Source organism: Hippopotamus amphibius, chromosome 6, assembly GCF_030028045.1.
Source record: "Hippopotamus amphibius kiboko isolate mHipAmp2 chromosome 6, mHipAmp2.hap2, whole genome shotgun sequence".
Lineage (NCBI taxonomy): Eukaryota > Metazoa > Chordata > Mammalia > Artiodactyla > Hippopotamidae > Hippopotamus > Hippopotamus amphibius.
In genome coordinates, this window is record NC_080191.1 from 162,930,146 (window position 1) to 162,947,923 (window position 17,778).

The following is a 17,778-nucleotide window of genomic DNA, read 5'->3' on the forward strand; positions in this document are numbered from 1 at the left end:
CCATCCCCGCTATGGGCACTTTTCCCGCCGTAGCCGCGGTCAGCGTTCCTTAGCCACTCGGGCCATCAACCAGCAGCTTCGTCGTCATGGTGCACAGATCCAGGAGGAAGAGGTTCCTACGCCGTTTGGAGAAGATGGTTGTGGGCATGTGTAGTGCGAATTTTTTGGCTTTTTCAGCAGACCGCTTTTTGAACGTTAAGGGAATCCTGTCCATCATGTTAGTCTCGGTTTCCTTATCAGTAAAAATGGCTGTAGCAACAGTACTTGCTTCAGAGGTGGAGGGACCATACTTTCTGGTTTTCCCAGGACAGCCCTGGTTTATGCCTGTGGCCTGCTGTAGTATCTCGAATGTCCCCTTTCACTCTCAGAGGTGTTCTGATTGGAGGTCACCCTGCTTGTTAGTACTGAGTGAGATTGTATAAGTAATATGTATAAGGCCAGACCTGAAGTAAAACATCAACAAACATCTGCTGTTTTTGTCAGAGGAGATGCTAGGTGCTCAAGAAGTGTTTGTTCAGTGAACTGCTTTTGTAAAGGTAAAGTTTGAGGATGTTTGCAGGGAATGTCTAGCTTGTAGGCAGTTAGAGCTTATTAGGTTGATAAAAATGTGTTAATATGAGAAAGTGCCAGGAAAGTGGTACGAATGGAGGGCTAATGGAGTTCTCTGGAATGTGTGCAGAAGCTTGTTGGAAGGGCTGGGCCTTGGATTAAACATGGAAGGACAGGAAGGTTTAGTCCAAGATGTGATGGGGCAGCTAAAATTGCTCTGGCTACTTATAGTTAAGAAATAAGATTGAATCTCTGTCCATGTGTGTATTTTACTTATTTATTTATTTTTGGCCACACCGCTCATGGGTTCTTAGTTCCCTAACTAGGGATTGAACCTGGGCTCCTTGCAGTGGAAGCACAGAGCCCTAACCACTGGACCGCGAGGGAATTCCCCATGTGTGTATTTTAGCTGGGTTTTAAAATCTATTATTTTCCATCCAGTGGCCCATCTTGATAAAGATCTCTAACTGTAACTGTGGAAGCCTAATGCAGTATCAAGTTCTGTGCCAAGAGGTCACCGGAGTAACCTATACTTACTCTTCTAATGAATTTCCGAACAAGATGGCTCTTATTTAGTTCCCAGGAAGAAACAAAAACAAACAAAACAGTTGGCACCTACAGCTTCTGTCTTGTTTGATATGAAAACGAATCATTTTCAGGAACTGGAGGAGGGAGGAGTTGCTACCCAGAGGGAGGGCAGGGTGTGTCCTGACTCATGGGAAAGGCAAACTCTGCAGTGACCCGGAGGGTAAGCGGCACCGTTTCTTAGAATGAGGTAAAAGGCAGGTCAGCTCTCCTGTAGTCTGGTTGTTTCCAAATTGCATTTCTCTTCGTGGATGCAGCAGCTTCACTTGGAAACTATGAAGGTTCCAGTAATGACAGATGGACAGGACCCTCAAGATACATCTGTCCATCAGCGTGATGCGTTTGTGTGTTCACTCATTCCATGCCAGGTGCCAGGCGTACCCATGAATGAATGAGTGGAACTCTAGTTTCGCTGGTCTGGTTTTCTAGTCTGGGTTTGGGGGATGGAAACGAGGGGCTGTGCTAACCCTAACCCTAACCCTAACCCATCCCTGCCTCCAGAGGTCATTTAAATAATCAAGAGAGGAAGTAAAAGTGTATGCAAAAAATATCTGGTGGCTCTAATTGAGTGGTGACTAACTCAGGGACTTGGGAGAGATTTCACAGATAAAAAGACTGTCCTTTGATTGAGCTTTGAAGGATGAGTGGGGATTTGTCTAGTGCACTAGCGGTGGAGGGGGTCATTGAGCAAGGAAAGTAACATGAACAGGTGAAAAAGTGCATGGTGCCTTGGAAAAGTGGAGTCATGGGGGGTGGATTGTGGAGTAGAGAGGCTGTGGAGATGAGGGTGCAGGGGTGGGATGGGACTGAGACTGAGAAAGGTCTTGATTGCTGACTGAGGACTTGAGACTGAGCTGTGAAAGGAGCAGCACCTAGGGAAGAAAGGTGATTGGATCTGTGCTTTAGGAAAATGATGGGTTATGGATGGTTGGAGGGGGCGGATACTGGAGATGGTGAGATGCGCTGCCGTAGTCCAGGCAGAGGATAAATGGAAGCTGAAGTGGGGTTGAGCCAATGGATATGAGGGACAGTTCACAGATGGGATAGAGGTCACCCAGTCTCCTCACTTAAACAAGAGGAAACCCAGGCCCCGAGCAGGTAACACATACAGCCTGGTTCCATCATAACCCCCAGGTGATCCATCCTCTGCCCAGTGTCTTTAGAAGGGTGACAGGTGCCTAGTTTCTGAGATAGCCGTTTGTCAAGAGGAGGATCTCCATCACTTTTTATCTTTTAAGAATTCCATGAAATCTCTTAACTCTGAATGAAATTGGCTCTTTCTAGAGTTATTGAATCTCTGATCCCTGGAGATATTCAGGCAGTGGCTGATTGGGATGTTACAGTGAAAACTCAGGCACTGATTGAAGACTTGGTCTAGAATATCTTTGAAGTCTATTAACCCTGACTCTTTTTTTAAAATTTATTTTATTTTTTAACTTTTTATTTTTTTATTTTTTACAATAAACTGCATATATTTAGAGTGTACAATTTGGTATCCCAATCTCCTAATTCATTCCCCCCACAACTTTCCCCACTTTCCCCACTTGGTGTCCATATGTTTGTTCTCTACATCTGTGTCTCTATTTCTGCCTTGCAAACCGGTTGATTTGTACCATTTTTCTATAGCCCACATATATGTGTTAATATACAATATTTGTTTTTCTCTTTCTGACTCTCTTCACTCTGTATGACAGTCTCTAGGTCCATCCATGCCTCTAAAAATGTCCCAGTTTCATCGCTTTTTACAGCTGAGTAATATTCCATTGTATGTATGTACCACATCTTCTTTATCCATTCATCTGTTGATGGACATTTAGGTTGCTTCCATGTCCTGGCTATTGTAAATAGTGCTGCAGTGAACATTGGAGTGCATGTGTCTTTTTGAATTATGGTTTTCTCTGGGTATATGCCCAGGAGTGGGATTGCTGGGTCATATGGTAGTTCTATTTTTAGTTTTGTAAGGAACCTCCATACTGTTCTCCATAGTGGCTGTATCAATTTACAGTCCCACCAGCAATGCAAGAGCGTTCCTTTTCTCCACACCCTCTCCAGCATTTACTGTTTGTAGGTTATCTGATGATGCCCCTTCTAACCGGTGTGAGGTGATACCTCATTGTCGTTTTGATTTGCATTTCTCTAATAATTAGTGATGTTGAGCAGCTTTTCATGTGCCTCTTGGCCATCCATATGTCTTCTTTGGAGAAATACCTATTTAGGTCTTCTGTCCATTTTTTGATTGGGTTGTTTGTTTTTTTGATATTGAGCTGGATAAACTGTTTATAGATTTTGGAGATCAATCCTTTGTTGATTTGTTTGCAAATATTTTTTCCCATTCTGAGGGCTGTCTTTTCGTCTTGCTTATAGTTTCCTTTGCTGTGCGGAAGCTTTGAAGTTTCATTGGGTCCCACGTATTTATTTTTGTTTTTATTTCCATTATTCTAGGGGGTGGATCAAAAAAGATCTTGCTGTGATTTACATCGAAGAGAGTTTTTCCCATGTTTTCCTCTAGGAGTTTTATAGTGTCTGGCCTAACATTTAGGTCTTTTATCCATTTTGAGTTAATTTTTGTGTATGGTGTTAGGAAGTGTTCTAATTTCATTCTTTTACATGTAGCTGTCCAGTTTTCCCAGCACCACTTATTGAAGAGGCTGCCTTTTCTCCATTGTATAACCCTGACTTTTTTTTTCATCCCTTCCTCCCTTCTTCCTTCTCTCCCCTTTTTTTCCCTCCTTGGAAAAGATACTTGTAACAGTCTTACCTGGGGTTCCTCTATCTATTTGGCTTCTCAGGATCATTTTAGCCAAATTGGACGAAAGGTAGAGGGAGTTGAAGATGGATGATTAGGCGCTAGGAATGCTAGGCTATGGTTCATGCAGAGCAGAGAGGGAATAACCGTTGAGGTGCCAGTAAGTTAATCCTCGCCAGGGAGACCTCTGTGGCCCAGGCCAGCCTGCATGATCCTGATGAAAGTGGAAGCCACCGTATAGTTAATGACACTTTTTATAGTGCTTTGCAGTTCATCATGTGTTTTCCTACAGATTACGGGTAAATCCTCCCAATAGTCCTGTGAGTAGTTGTTATTGTTCAAGTTTCACTGATCAAGAATGTGAAGCTGAGAAAGTTAAATGACTTGCTCAGGGCCCAAGCTAGCTGGACATCGGACCAAGACTTCAACGTGAGCTTTCTATTCGCATGATTTCAGATCCCTCCTATTCCCAGCCCTGCGCAGAGCCCCAAGACAGGCTCTAGCTTTGTTCCTACTGATAGCCTTAAATCCATCGTGGATCCTGATAGGTGGTAAGGATTAATCAGTGTTTGTTGAATGAGCATGTGAATGAGTAATATAAATGAAGTAATAAATGACAACTGGAGTTTTAAGAATATCTTTAGTAATAAAAAAACCTAATTGAGCTCCTCTAAGCATTAATTAATCTGTTATCAAAAGACAATGAGAAAGAACTCATTTAGAATACATTTACTCATCTTCATTAAAAAAAAAAAAAAACAGCAGCTCCCACCAAAACTCTTTCACCTGAATACCTGTCTCTGATCCCTTAGGGGACCATAACCCTGATTTTAACTCCCCAGAAAGGGCAGGGTCCACTTCCCTGTATGTGTACAATGTTTCCTTCCACTTCCTGTTATTACAAGAGAAGCTCTTCCTTCTTTAAATTTATCTTTTATATCACTAAAGATTTGTCGAAGTTGATATTACGGATGTGGGCGCTAGAAGAGTTTTCAGTTTTTGAAGAAATTTAATACACTTCAGTATATTAAAATATGCAGTGTAAACATCAGTGGACAAAGAGCTTTTACTTTCTTCTCAGTTATTTCCTGAAGACAATGATTTCTCTGGCACTTCTGCTTTCCCTTACACCGGTTACCATTTTGTCCCTTGTATTATGTGTTTATGTGACTATGTATCTTCTCTCCCCGGGGATGTAGGAGAAAATGCACGTATGGCTGGGGAGTCAGACAGGTTTGGGTTCAAATCACAGCGCTGTCTCTTGATAGTCATATAATCTTATCCTGGTTCCTTAGCCTCTCTGAACCTCCAATTCCTCATCTGTGAAAGGTGGTAATAGTGCCTTCAGTGTAATGTCATTGTGGAAGGGATTCTGTGGTCAGTGTAGGCAGGGAAGCCTGCCCTGCGTGGGATCTGCTGAAAAACACTCTCTCTGCCGTCTTTGCTCTCTGTCACTCACCAGATGATAAGACAACCAAGATCCTTTCCCTTGTATTTCCCCATGGAGTCTGACCCACAGCAGGTAGACCTTACATACATGTTTATCAGCTGGCTAAATATGTTTTAAGTTCTTTCAGAGGAGAATTATAGGCACAAAGTGCGGAATAGTTCTCTTACTTTTCATACCGGTTGCTCTTCAGCCTCCAGAAAAACTGTACTAATTTGCAGAGTCATTAGCAGTGGGTGAATCTACTGCTTTCTCTGTGTCTTCCCTAGAATTTAATTTTATAACTTGCATTTGTCTCTGCTAAATTAATGTGTAAGAAATCATATTTCATTATTCTTTCAATTTGCAGTACTTTACTGAAAAAATTTCCCGAGAAGTGGTTTAGAGTTTGTGTGTCCCCTTGCATGAATTCTCAAAGGGCAATATTTAAAAATGGTCTGGGCTGGAGAAGGTTCATATGAAAGGGCTAAAAAAGTTTTAGTGTTTTGAGTTGCCTACACTTGAGTTTGTATATTCATTCAGTTACTCAATGTTTATTGAGCACCTATTCTGTGCCAGGCACTCTTCCAGGAGCTATGCATACCACAGAGAAAAAAATTAAGTGAATAAAGTCAGTGATCTCTACTCCAGCCTCCTCCTATAATATGTGTGGTGTCTGAGATCTAGAAAAAAGAGATTAATTACCACAGTCATTCAGCTTGTTCAGTAGCAGAGCCAACCAGTTATTTGAACAGTAATTGTGATTTCATATGCTTTGTATCAGTAGCCTTGTAAGCCTTGGAAACATCCTGGATAGTGATGTTGAGACAACACCCCCAAACTGTATCTACATGGAGAAAGAAGAGTTCTGATTTTTGGTTTAGAAAATATGATCACCCGGTTCTTCAGTCTCATATATAACTGCTTCCTAGAGCTCTTTGTCTCTTACATTTAAATGAATACACTTATTATTCAGATAGGACTAGAAAACAAAAGTATCCCATCTAAGCTGTTTAGACCAACTGTGAACCTTTTTGGACATGTTTTTCGTAAATGGGAAGAAAAGGTGACATATTTCTCTATCACATAAAAGAGTCAATTTAGTTTTAATAAGGCAGTTATCTTCAGGTAATAAAAATTCAAGTAACTTGCCATAACTATCTTGTTTAAAGTCAATTAAGAGCCTCATATTCCTCACTTGCTGGGTAAAATTTAATAGAACTTCAGTTAAGCATTTATTGCTTATTTAATTCAAAATTAAGTTAATCACCACAGTTGGTAACAACCACTGAGTATTTAATTAACATTCAGCAAACTATCTTATTAAGTCTAAATTAGGTACAGACAGGTCTTGTTTATCCCCATCAGTTTGCAAACATCATTTCCCCACCTCCCACCCCCAAAGGGCCTTTGGTTTTCCCATGGCTTTCCTCTTTGGATTTGTCATCTTCATTTTCATCTGCTTGACATCCTACTTGGGTGAAGGAGGAGGAGAAGATGTAGGAGTCTATTGTGTTATGGGAACTTCTGGCTTGGGGCACAGCTGGAAAATTTTTCTGTTCCATTCCATTCCATCCGATCCCATCCGATCCCATCCCATTCCATTCTTCAAGAATTGTTGAGCTCATTCTCTGTGTAAGACATTCTTTTGAATACTTAGGAAGATATAGAGGAGGTCATGTTGACATATTTGCTTTTATTTTCTCATCTTAGAAACGAGAGGATTAGATTTAGTGTATTCATTTCATACATACTTTTTGGCCTACAGCTTGTAAGGCACTCTGCTGGCTGTCAGAGATACTGTGATGATTTGGGCAAGGTCCTTGCTGTTAAGGAAGACATGCAGTCTAGTATGAGAGGAGCCGTAGTAGAAATATTGGATTAGGTGCTGCTGTAGAAGCACTGGGATCCCTTAGTGTTCTATGAAAAGATGTCGTGTAGCCGAGAAAGTTTGGAAAAGTCCAGGTAGGTTAAACAAAATTAAATGGGTATCTTTGCTGTGGGACTTTTCTGAATCTTTACAAAACTAATGAGCATCGTGACCTCCCAAGAGGTTTATTCCCAAAGTTTTAGATCCTAGACTCTCTGCATCACCAACCTTCCCCCCGCCGCCGCCCTCCCTGACATTTCTTGATCTCAGTCTTCCAGAGTGCTTTGGGAAAAGCCACTGTGAGCCACGGATCCTGTCTCTCAGCATCTCAGCCTACCAGGGGTGTTCAGGCATGCACCCTAGTAAGACCCATGCAGGGTTGGAAGTTCTAATTTGTAAGAAAGGTGTGCGGAAAAAGTGGGTGATTTCAGACATAAGACTTTTGACGGGGGTTGAAGGTGTGAAATTAGAGCAAACTTTTCTCATAGAGGAGAGCTGGGCTGGTGAGAGAGACACAATTTGTATAAGCGGAGAGGCCCGAAGGATTGCCAAAGAGTCATCGGGAACAGAACAACTGTGAAATTCTGACATAGCTGATTTGGTTGATACACCTCAGCGTATGGATACAACTTAGACCAGTATTTGCTATAGCCTAAATCTGGAGAGGTGAGAGGCGGCAGACTTTTTGGTGCGGAGCTGTCTGCTTTAGGTCTTGTGCCAACCGAGCGACTGCCCATCTGCAGGAGTGATTCCTTCTGTGAGGCATCCTGACACCTTCTGGGGCAGAGCCTCTGCCTTGTGAAGAGGGAGTCTCTGCTTCAGTCTGGCAGGTCCGGTTTCCATTTGCCCCGTCACATCCCACTTGCTCCACTTTCCTTCCTCCCTAGCCTCCCTTCTTCCGATGAGTCACCTGTGTCTGCATTTTTCATTCTTATCCATCTGTATCCTCCTCTCCATCTGAGGCAAGCTACCCTTTATATTCTTCCTGACAAGTCATTTACTTCACTCAAAATAGTGCTACCGATTTTCTCCCCTCCAGGAGCAACCAGCAGATGGAACGTGCTGGATGAAATGGAGGATAATCTACAGATCTGGTCCTCCAGAGCAGGGGAGATTTGCCCTCTGTTTGGCTTCTTTCAGTACCCACCGTGTTAATCATGTCTGTACGGAAGGGATGCAGGCAAAGGAATGGGGAGATCTGGGTTCTGTTTCTGGGCACGAGTTTTCCCCTGTCTGAGCCTCAGTTTATGCATCTGTGAACTGTTAGGTGAAGGCTAGGTGTGCTCTCAGGGTCCTCCCAACTAAACATCTTGGGTGTTCGTGTTTGCTACGTCAGCATTCGCTGGGGTCAGTCTGGGCTGTTTGATGAGACACATTGTTGGAGACTGGCAATACAGGAAAATGGGCACTGGGCAGAGCTCCGTGTCCGTACACGGGAGGCGTGGTTCTCCAGCGCCCTGTCTCCAGCTGCACTCATTTTCCTTCTGCTGCCTGTTGCTTTTTCGTCACCTCTCCTCCTTTGCCACTCAAGCTTATCTCTTCTTCGCCGACACTCCCCCTGCTGTAAATGTTCCTCTCCCATTGCGCAACTGGATAGCTCCCTAGCTCGCTTGCTCGCTCTCATTCCTTTTTCCCTTCTGGCTCTGCCCATGGTGGGGCAGCTTGGGGAACGGTGGTCCTAGCCAGCTGCACATCTTTCTGGGAGACTGTTTGTCCTTCAGAACTGTTTCTTTGTTGAACGGATATGCTTCAGTGAATGAGACCAGTCTTGCCCTGAGAGAGCCCATAATGGCAGTGAGAAGCTTTCTGACCTCTCCTTGATACTTAATGGAAACCGTAGCGAGTGAGGAACATTATACACTGGAGAGGAAGGTCTTTTGCTTTCTAGAACTGGGCAATGCCCTGTTAGGTCCTTGGCATGGATTCTGAAGCATCTAGGAAAACGAATCACTTGGAAAGCTGAAGCTTGTTTTGCAGACCTTGAAAAGGCAGCCTGCATGTTTCATTTTACCATCCACCTGGACAGACACTTTAGGGATGAAAATGTCAGCAGGCAGCCTGGCAAGTGACACATAACGTGGGCTGGTGGTACACATCATCAGGAATGATGTGTCAGGGAGCACAGGGCACAGCACAGGCCCAGAGATGTCATTCACACGTGGTAATGGCAGTGAGGTTTGGTTCTGCTCCAGGAAAGATTTTCCAAAGTTAGGAATTTACCTTAAGAATCCCTTGGCTTCCTCTTTTTTGTATCAAACATAACCCTCGCCTCTTGGTCTTTGTGATTAGTTCTTTGGATTTTCCCAGTGATATAGGCCTACTTGAAAAAATCCAGAAACATTTTGAAAGCTTTGTTCTGTGTCGTGCTTAAGAGCATGGGCTTTGGAGCCCCAGGCTGCATCCTGGCTCTACTGTTACTACCTTGACGTGCTACTCAGTCTGTTTGGAATTTTGTTGCCTCATCCATAGAATGGGAGAAAGAAAATTGCCTGTCTCCTTGTGGGGTTTAAGTGAGCCATGGCAAGCCCTTAGAACAGAGCCTGACACGTGCCAGGCATCCATCAAATATTAGCTGCTGTTACCTGTTATCCTTACAAAGTCAGAAAACTGTGATTTGGAAAAGATATTAGAGATGAATGATGTTTTGTGGGGTTTTTTTTCCCTTGTTTTTTGTTTTTGTTTTTTTGTCTTTTTAAATAAACTTCACTTTGGAATAGTTTTAGGTTACCGAATAGTTGTTTGCCTTACCAAATAGTTGTAAAGGTTGTACAGAGAATTTCCATGCACTCCTCACTCAATTTCTCTCACTTTTGACATCTTGCATTAGCATGGTACATTTGTCAAAACTAAGAAACAGGTTTGTACGTGACTGTTAACTGAACTTCAAACTCTATTTAGATTTCACCAGTTTTTCCATTAATGTCCTCTTTCCTTTTTGCAGGATACAGCCCAGGGTACCACATTGCATTTAGGTCATACCTCCCTAGCCTAGAGTGGTTCTAAAACTTTCATTTTTTTTTTAATAGTTAGGGACGGATTCTTTATAGAAAAGCCCATCACAACGTGTAATGCTGAACAAATAAGCTGGAGCAGCTGTGGGTGAAATGTGGCAGGACAGGACCCACCTTTCTTGCCCTTCCCTGCTTTTTCTATTTGAAGAGCTTCTGGTAAAGCAGGGCTTAAATATCGCCATAATCCGTTTTCCTTGTTCTCACGGGAGGGGACAGAGGCCCCCGAATGGGGAGTGATGATGCTGGGTGAAACTGGAAGCCCAGAGAAGGTCAGAAAAGATCGTGGGAATACCCTGATCTTGTCCCTGTTGTTGAATGGATGAGTGAGCAACAGTCAGGGACCGTGGAAGATCTGGGTTTGGATCCAGTCTTTTCCACTCTATGCTTCAGTTGTTCTTTTTTTTTTTTTTTAAATTAATTAATTAATTAATTTATTGGCTGCGTTGGGTCTTCGTTGCTGCACACGGGCTTTCTCTAGTTGCTGAGAGTGGGGGCTATTCTTCATTGTGGTGCACGGGCTGCTCATTGTAGTGGCTCCTCTTGTTACAGAGCACGGGCTCTAGGTGTGTGGGCTTCAATAATTGCGGCACATGGGCCCAATAGTTGTGGTTCACGGGCTCTAGAGCACAGGCTCAATAGTTGTGGCACACGGGCTAAGTTGCTCCATGGCATGTGGAATCTTCCCAGAGCAGGGCTCGAACCTGTGTCCGCTGCATTGGCAGGCAGATTCTTAATCACTGTGCTACCTAGGAAGTCTGCCTCAGTTGTTCTCATCTGTAAAATGGGTTCAACGGTCAGTGCTAGCTCGCAGTACTTAATACAAAGTACCACCATTTATCTTGTGAAAGTTAAGTGAGCCAAGATGCTTACTTTTAGTATAGCTTGAAACATAGTAGGTTCTCAATAAATATTTGAAAAAAAGAAGCCTTGAAAATTAGGAAAATTTATCCTTAGAACTGATTTCAAGAAGATGGAGACAAACTGATATAAAACAAAAACCAGTCATTCATAAGGAAATCTGTGACACTCAGAAATGGAACCAGTGTTTGTGTTTCTGATAAGCGGGATATATACTGTCTGTTTTTATTCTTAGAGGCTTTTATCATACAATACTACATTATGTTGCAGTCTGACTTTCACACAAATTGGATCCCAAAACTTCTTACAGGAATTAAAAATACAAACTCGTGGGCAGTATGTGTTTTATAAATTACAGAAAACAGTAGTGTAACGACATGGCATAGTAAGTACAGTTAAGCCTGCGGCAGGCACTGGTACCCAGGAGGAAGGCAAGGATGCAGCGGCCGAGACGGCATGGGAGGCGGGAAGCGGGATGAGGCCAGCAGGTGTCCGGTGTCGTGCTCAGTGTCAGGAGAGATGGAGGGAGGCCATCTCCAGCGGGGAGGCCGTGTGGACAAGCTGAGGGCAGTCAAGGCAGTGGCAGAATCCCAGAGAAGTAAATACTTAGTAAGTCTTTAAGAGATTTTTTAACTTTTAAAGACTTTACTTGTTAAGAGTAGTTTTAGACTCACAGCAAAAGTGAGAGGAAGGAACAGAGATTTTTCACATGCCCCCTGCCTCCCACACATGCGTAGCCTCTGTCATCGTCAGCATCTCCTCCCAGAGGGGTGCGTTTGTTGCGATTGGTGAACCTACGTTGGCATATCGTTATCACCCAGAGACCGTAGTTTACGTTAGGTTGTACTCTCAATGTGGTACCTTCTGTGGGTTTGGACAACTGTATAGTGACATATATCCATCATTATATCATACCGATTATTTCACTGCCCTAAAAATCCTGTCATCTGCCTATTCTTACCTACCTCTCACCCGCAAACTTGGCAACCACTGATGTTTTTACTGCCTCCACATACATCCTTTGTATCCAGACTTTTTATCCATCCAGCTGACTTTTGGAACCTAACCTCCATCGTTTTCTCTCACTCTTGCTTCAGCATAACATTTTCTCGGTCTGGATTGCTGTTCTCTGCCATCATCACCACCTGTTTGAATCCCAGTTGATCCCAGTTGATCTTCAAGGCCAGCACTTCCTCCATGAAGCAGTCCTTGATTTCCACCCTTTGTCCCTAAACAGGAAGTAATCCCTTCCTCTTGTGATCTCCCATGGCCCTTTATCTGGACTGAGCACTTTTTACCTTCTGTTGTAGTTATCTGTGTGCCTATCTTATTTGGGGTCTTTAACTTCTTTAGGACATTCATTCCTAACTGGAATCTGGCAGATGTATAGCAAACACTTGGATGGATGGATGGATGGACGGACAAGTTTGACGTTGCCCGTACTGCTTTTAAACTTAGTTCCTTTAGAGTCAGGTTTTAACTTGCTAATCTCTACATCCCCCCAGTGTCCGTACTGAGAAAGGTGCCCTTTGTTCATTCATTCATTCAATCATTCATTCCACAATAGACTTCAGGGTTGAAGCAGTGAATAGTCTGTTTGTTGATAGCCTGCGTAGAGAATATAGTATTCTCTGGGATATGTTTTTATTCTTGTTTTATCCGGAATTTTTTTTTCTTTTGACACAGAAGGACCAAGCAAGAAATGTTTTGTTTCATCGACATGTGTCATTGGTGTCAAAGCAAATGCTCTCTTCTTCCTTCAGCTGGCTTGGTAGTAAAGAGAGATCACTGGGCTTAGAAAGGCACCAGCGTATATGGCAGTCCTTCCCTGGTTTCCTTAGGGATAATTCCTCATCCCAGTGTTTTGAAGGATGGTACCAGCATAGCACAGTGTTCATGGCTGGGCATCCTTGCTAATGTCGCTACTCTGATTTTTTTAATATAGTGACAGGATGCAGACCGCTGAGGTGATAAATGGGAAAAATAAGTGCAGTGGAGTTAACTGTCTGTTTCTTGGGGCCTTCTGTGTTAATCACAGGAGGAGGTGTCAGACACGGCCAGATGAGAGAGCCAGCTGACTAAGGTTCATGTCGGACCAAAATCAGAGTGGCAACATTGGGAGGACTTTGACGATGCTGAGCTGTGGAAGCTTAAGGTTCTCAGAGTGGTTAGGGCTGGAAGGATCCGAGAGGTCATCTGGTCTAGTGGTTCTCAGACTCAAAGGAGCACTGGAGTCATCCTGGAGGGTTTGCTGGACCCTGTCCCAGAGTCTGATGAAGTAGATCATGAATTTGTACTGCCGATAAGCTCACGGGTTGTGCCAATGCTGATGAGAACCACGGACCTAGTCCAGTTGCTGGTCTGTTGGTAGTTTATAGATGGGGAAACAAGATGCAGAGATAGGTGGAAAGGACTTGCCTAGAATCACACAGCTGTCAGGAGCGAAGCTGGAGTCAAAACCACGAATCCTGGTTTGAAGTCATTTCCAAACTGTCACCAGAGACTGTCCGGGAACAATATTATTTTTAGTTCTACTGCAGGGTAACGGTTCGGTTTCACCGGCTTTGCCTGATCTGATCATAAATTTATTTTTCATGGTCTTCCATTTAGCTGTCTCCACCTACATATTCTTCATCAGTTAACCCACATTGACTACTGCTGTTCACTAGGCATTGCACTTGAACCCGAGGTGGTGTAGCACTGGAGTAGTCCGAAAGCATGGGCTTCAGCTAGTTTGATCTTGAGTAAATTACTTTTTCATTTTCTCATCTGAAAACAAAAACAGTAACACCTCCCTGGACTGTAGGTAGAGCGCTGATCATGTACCCGACCCTCAGTGCGTGAATAGTAACTCTGGTTGCCGTCATTATTACTGAAGGTGGTAAGATGTGGTCCCCACCCTTTCATGCATAAGTGGCTTCCTGAGCCCTACAATTAGGAGAAAGTGGGAATCGATGGGACAAACACATGGCTTGGAATTAGAAGAGCTGAGTTCAAGTCCCAGCTTTGCCACTTACTAGCTGTGTGGTCTTGGGCAAGTCACTTGACCTCTCTGAGCTACAATTTATAGCAGGTCGACTTAATTTATATACTAGAAGAACATAGCAAACCAGAAAAAGGACGGAAATTGGGAAAAGGTGGAAATCTGTCTACCAGGTGCAAGTTTCAGGTTGACGGGGAATGATTCTTATTGAGGAAGGCTGGTAGAAAGAGCTGGGTGACTTGAGCCTTGGTGTGGGAAGGGGCAGCAGGTCTGGGGGTGGTCCAGTGAATGGTAGACTGGGCCGGTCGTCCACAGAGGGACTTGCCTGAAACGCAAAAGACATGTCCTCACTCCCATGTCAGGGACCCCACCAGTGGAGAGTCCCGAGGACTGGGAGGGAGGGCTGGTTGAAGTGATGTGGGTGCCAGCGCTGGAGCATGGCCACAGTCATGGCATCTGCTTTGGACTAGGGCCTGGAGGTGCATTCACGGTCCTGCACTTTGGACCAGCACAGAGTGAAAGACAGTGCAGTGATTAGAACCCAGGAGTGACCTTGGCACCTTGGTTTCTGGGCTTATTTAGCAGCAAAGAGATTAGATTAGAAAGGTGCTGGATATGATTGCTCTGTCTTTTATGATTGGTTCAGGAGCTGGGAGAGGCCTGGCTGGAAGTGGGGGTGGTCCTGGGGAAGATACAGATAAGACCTCCCACAAGCCTCAGTTTCCTTATCTGTAAAAGGAGAGTGATGACGGCAATTATGCTAATGTCCTCCATTCTGTCTGGATGAAAAATGAAAGTATTTGTCTGTGGGAAGGTGCTTCGTGGTTAGGAAATACCAGAGGAGTGCATGGTGTTCATATTACAGGTTAGCACCAAAGAGCTGCAGAAGCACGAGAGGTGGAGAGATGGAGCTGCTACAGGACTCTGGGAAGTCACCCCAGGGGAGGCCAGGGATGCTGGGAGGATGGGACCGTGTGTGTGACAGTTGTGTAGGGTCGCGTCCATGAGAATGTTGCTTGGCCCCGGCTGATCCAGCACACACTTTTCTCTTCCCATTCGTGGGGCTTCGGCCCGGGCGGGCCTGGGGGGCTCCGATGGGGCAGACGCGGCAGTACCCTCGGTTCACACGGGTGAGAAGAGCGGGACTCTTGTGGTCTCACTAGGACAGGCGTGTTGGGGCGGCGGACAGCCCTGCCAGGGTGTCCGGGCTCTCTCGTCGCTCCAGAGCGGGTCTGTGCTCGGAGCGACCTCAGGGATTCCGCTCATTTCCCACATGGGGGGAGCGACCCACACTGGGAGGTCTGTCCCCCGTCGCGTGCACCACACGCCCATAGGGAGGGCCCCCTCCCCTCACGCTCCTCCTTTCTCTGTGAGGGTCCCCTCACTCTGCACCCCACTCCGGCTGACCCCCCATGTCTTGCCTTCTCTACCCTTCTTGGTTGGGTGGTCTCTTTTCTCTGCTGCCTGGGACGCCTCGAAGCTCCTGGCTCCTTGCTGCCTCCCGCATGCTTTTCCAAAGTCTTGGAACCTCCCTTCCTTCAGATCTTCACGCAGGACAACGCGGTATCCTTCTTCCAGTGTTTCGCTTCTGTCCACTGCATTAAACCACTTTTCCTTGGTCGGGATGAAGCTCTGAGCGATCACTTACCTCTTTGGTTCCCTCAACCGCGGGTCACGCTGTTGGTGAGCCAGGGTGAGAATCCGTCGGGCGTTTTGCTTGGTGCAGAAAGAGTCACAGCCGACGTGTGGAGCAGAGGACACATGTCGGCTCTGTGTCCACTGTCTGCCGTTCCCGGGACGGGGCGGAGAAGGTGAAGAAGGTATCCTTTCAGCCGTCTGCGAGGTTGTGGTCGACACAGGAAGCAGACATGCAAACCAGATTGGGGCAGCGGGCGAAGCAGTGCCGGGTGGGGGTGTGTGTAAGACACAGAGGAAGTCCTGGCAGCAGGGTGGTGGAGAGAGCCCGTCAGGGTTGCAGATCAGTGGCTCTGCAGACATGCAGACATATTTGGCCATCAAGAAGGAAAAAGAGAGAGACATTTTGAGAGCGTTGATGTGGGCCCTACAGAGTCACCGTCCTCCCCATTCCCTGTTGATCTTGGCAGTGTGCTCACCCCCAGGGCTTTTGAGTTTGCCATCCCTGAAGGCTGGGCAGAATCTTCCACAGCGGCCTCCTCTTGCACTGCCTGCCTCTCTGGCTCAGCCGTGACCCTGTGATGGGCAGCCCTCCATGCAGCCCTGCGATCTCCTCCCGGGCTCTTGGCCAAGCTCTGCAGCTCATTTCCTGCCTCGGTCCCAGGGCCCCTGGAGGCTGGGAGGGCTGGCCAGACTGGTCTCTCTCCGCTGGCTTCTCCTGTGATTCCGGAGCTCCTGTGATTCCGGAGTACCCTGAGGTGCCTATATCTGGGACACACTTATTTGCCCAATGTATGTTCTGCACTTCCAAGTTCCTCCCTTGCTCTCATATTTCCATTTAAAGCCGTCGTGAGTGGGTCTGAGTGTCTCCCACCAGCACCATTCCTTCTGATTTACTGGAACCCCATTTCTCATCCTGCTGGGAAGCCAGCCTTGAATAGGATTTTAGCACAGACTCTCTGCAACCTCTTTTCCCCTCCAAGATCATGACCTCCGGCTGGAGAAGGGACCATCCTGGCCCTGTCTTACCTCATCCTCCTTGTTCCCAGCGTGTGAGGCTTTCTTGCTCTTCCTTCTTGTCCACTCAGCCTCCTGCCTTGGGTCTGCTGGACAGAATGGCACCTGTTCCTTTGCCCGGCACCTGTTCCTTTGCCCGGCATCTGTGCCTGACTCTAAGAAGTAACTTGTGAAGCAACGCAGAGGGGTGGTTGGGTCTACTTTTAGGAGGAAGTCAGAATGGCCTCTGGCAATGCATGGGGTGATAAGAGTGTGTTGGAGGTGCAAAAACACGCACAGTCCTGTTAGGAGAAAATGAAGGAGAATCGTTTTGTGAGTGGAAAGGAGCGGAAGACACTTACCTACCAGTTTTCTCCATGTTCTACCCGGGCGTCTGCAATCCCCAGCTCTGCATCCCAGCTGGCCTCTGCCTTCTCACTTACTGTCTCCCATGGCCTGTGGCTGAAATCCTTCCCTGGGCACACCTCCACCCTGCCATCATCTGAGCTTGCCTCAGTTCTCGAAGTGTCTCCTGCCAACCCCTGCCAGTCACATTCTGTGCTTCAGCTACCGCAAGTGTGTTACTGGTCACCCCATCTTGCATGCCTGTGTCTTTGCTTGTCCTTCCCTCTTGACCCTGGGCCCTTTGTTTCTATTTGGTGAACGCCTGCTCATCCCTTAAAAGATAGCACGGATGTCTTCTTCTCTTGAACTTCTCAATTCCTCAGGAAAAGTTGTGAAAGTATAAAACAAGCCCAAATTTGATAAGTATTGCTCTAAGAGCAGTACACGCTCATAATAAAATATTTCAAATATATAGGACCAAATAAAGGAGGAAATGAGAAGCACTCATTAATCCACAATTTAGATACAAGCACTGTTTGTTTTTAATATTCCTGACTAGTTATTTTTATTATTTTTTTGTGCATTTGCATTTTACTGACTTGACATCTTACAGTATATACAGTTTTTTGGTATGTTACCATTTCACCAAACAGTAGAGCTTTGAGCACCTTCTCATGGCATTAGGAATTCTTCATGCATATAATTTTTTTTTAATTTTAATTTTATTTATTTATTGGCTGCACTGAGTCTTCGTTGCTGCGTGCAGGTTTTCTC

General features: G+C 45.3%; 1 protein-coding gene across 5 annotated transcripts in view; it reads left to right on the forward strand.

Moving 5' to 3' along the window:
• LPP (LIM domain containing preferred translocation partner in lipoma) overlaps positions 1-17,778 on the forward strand; it is a 687,064-nt gene that overhangs the window by 10,488 nt on the left and 658,798 nt on the right. The gene's annotated exons all lie outside the window — the stretch shown is intronic.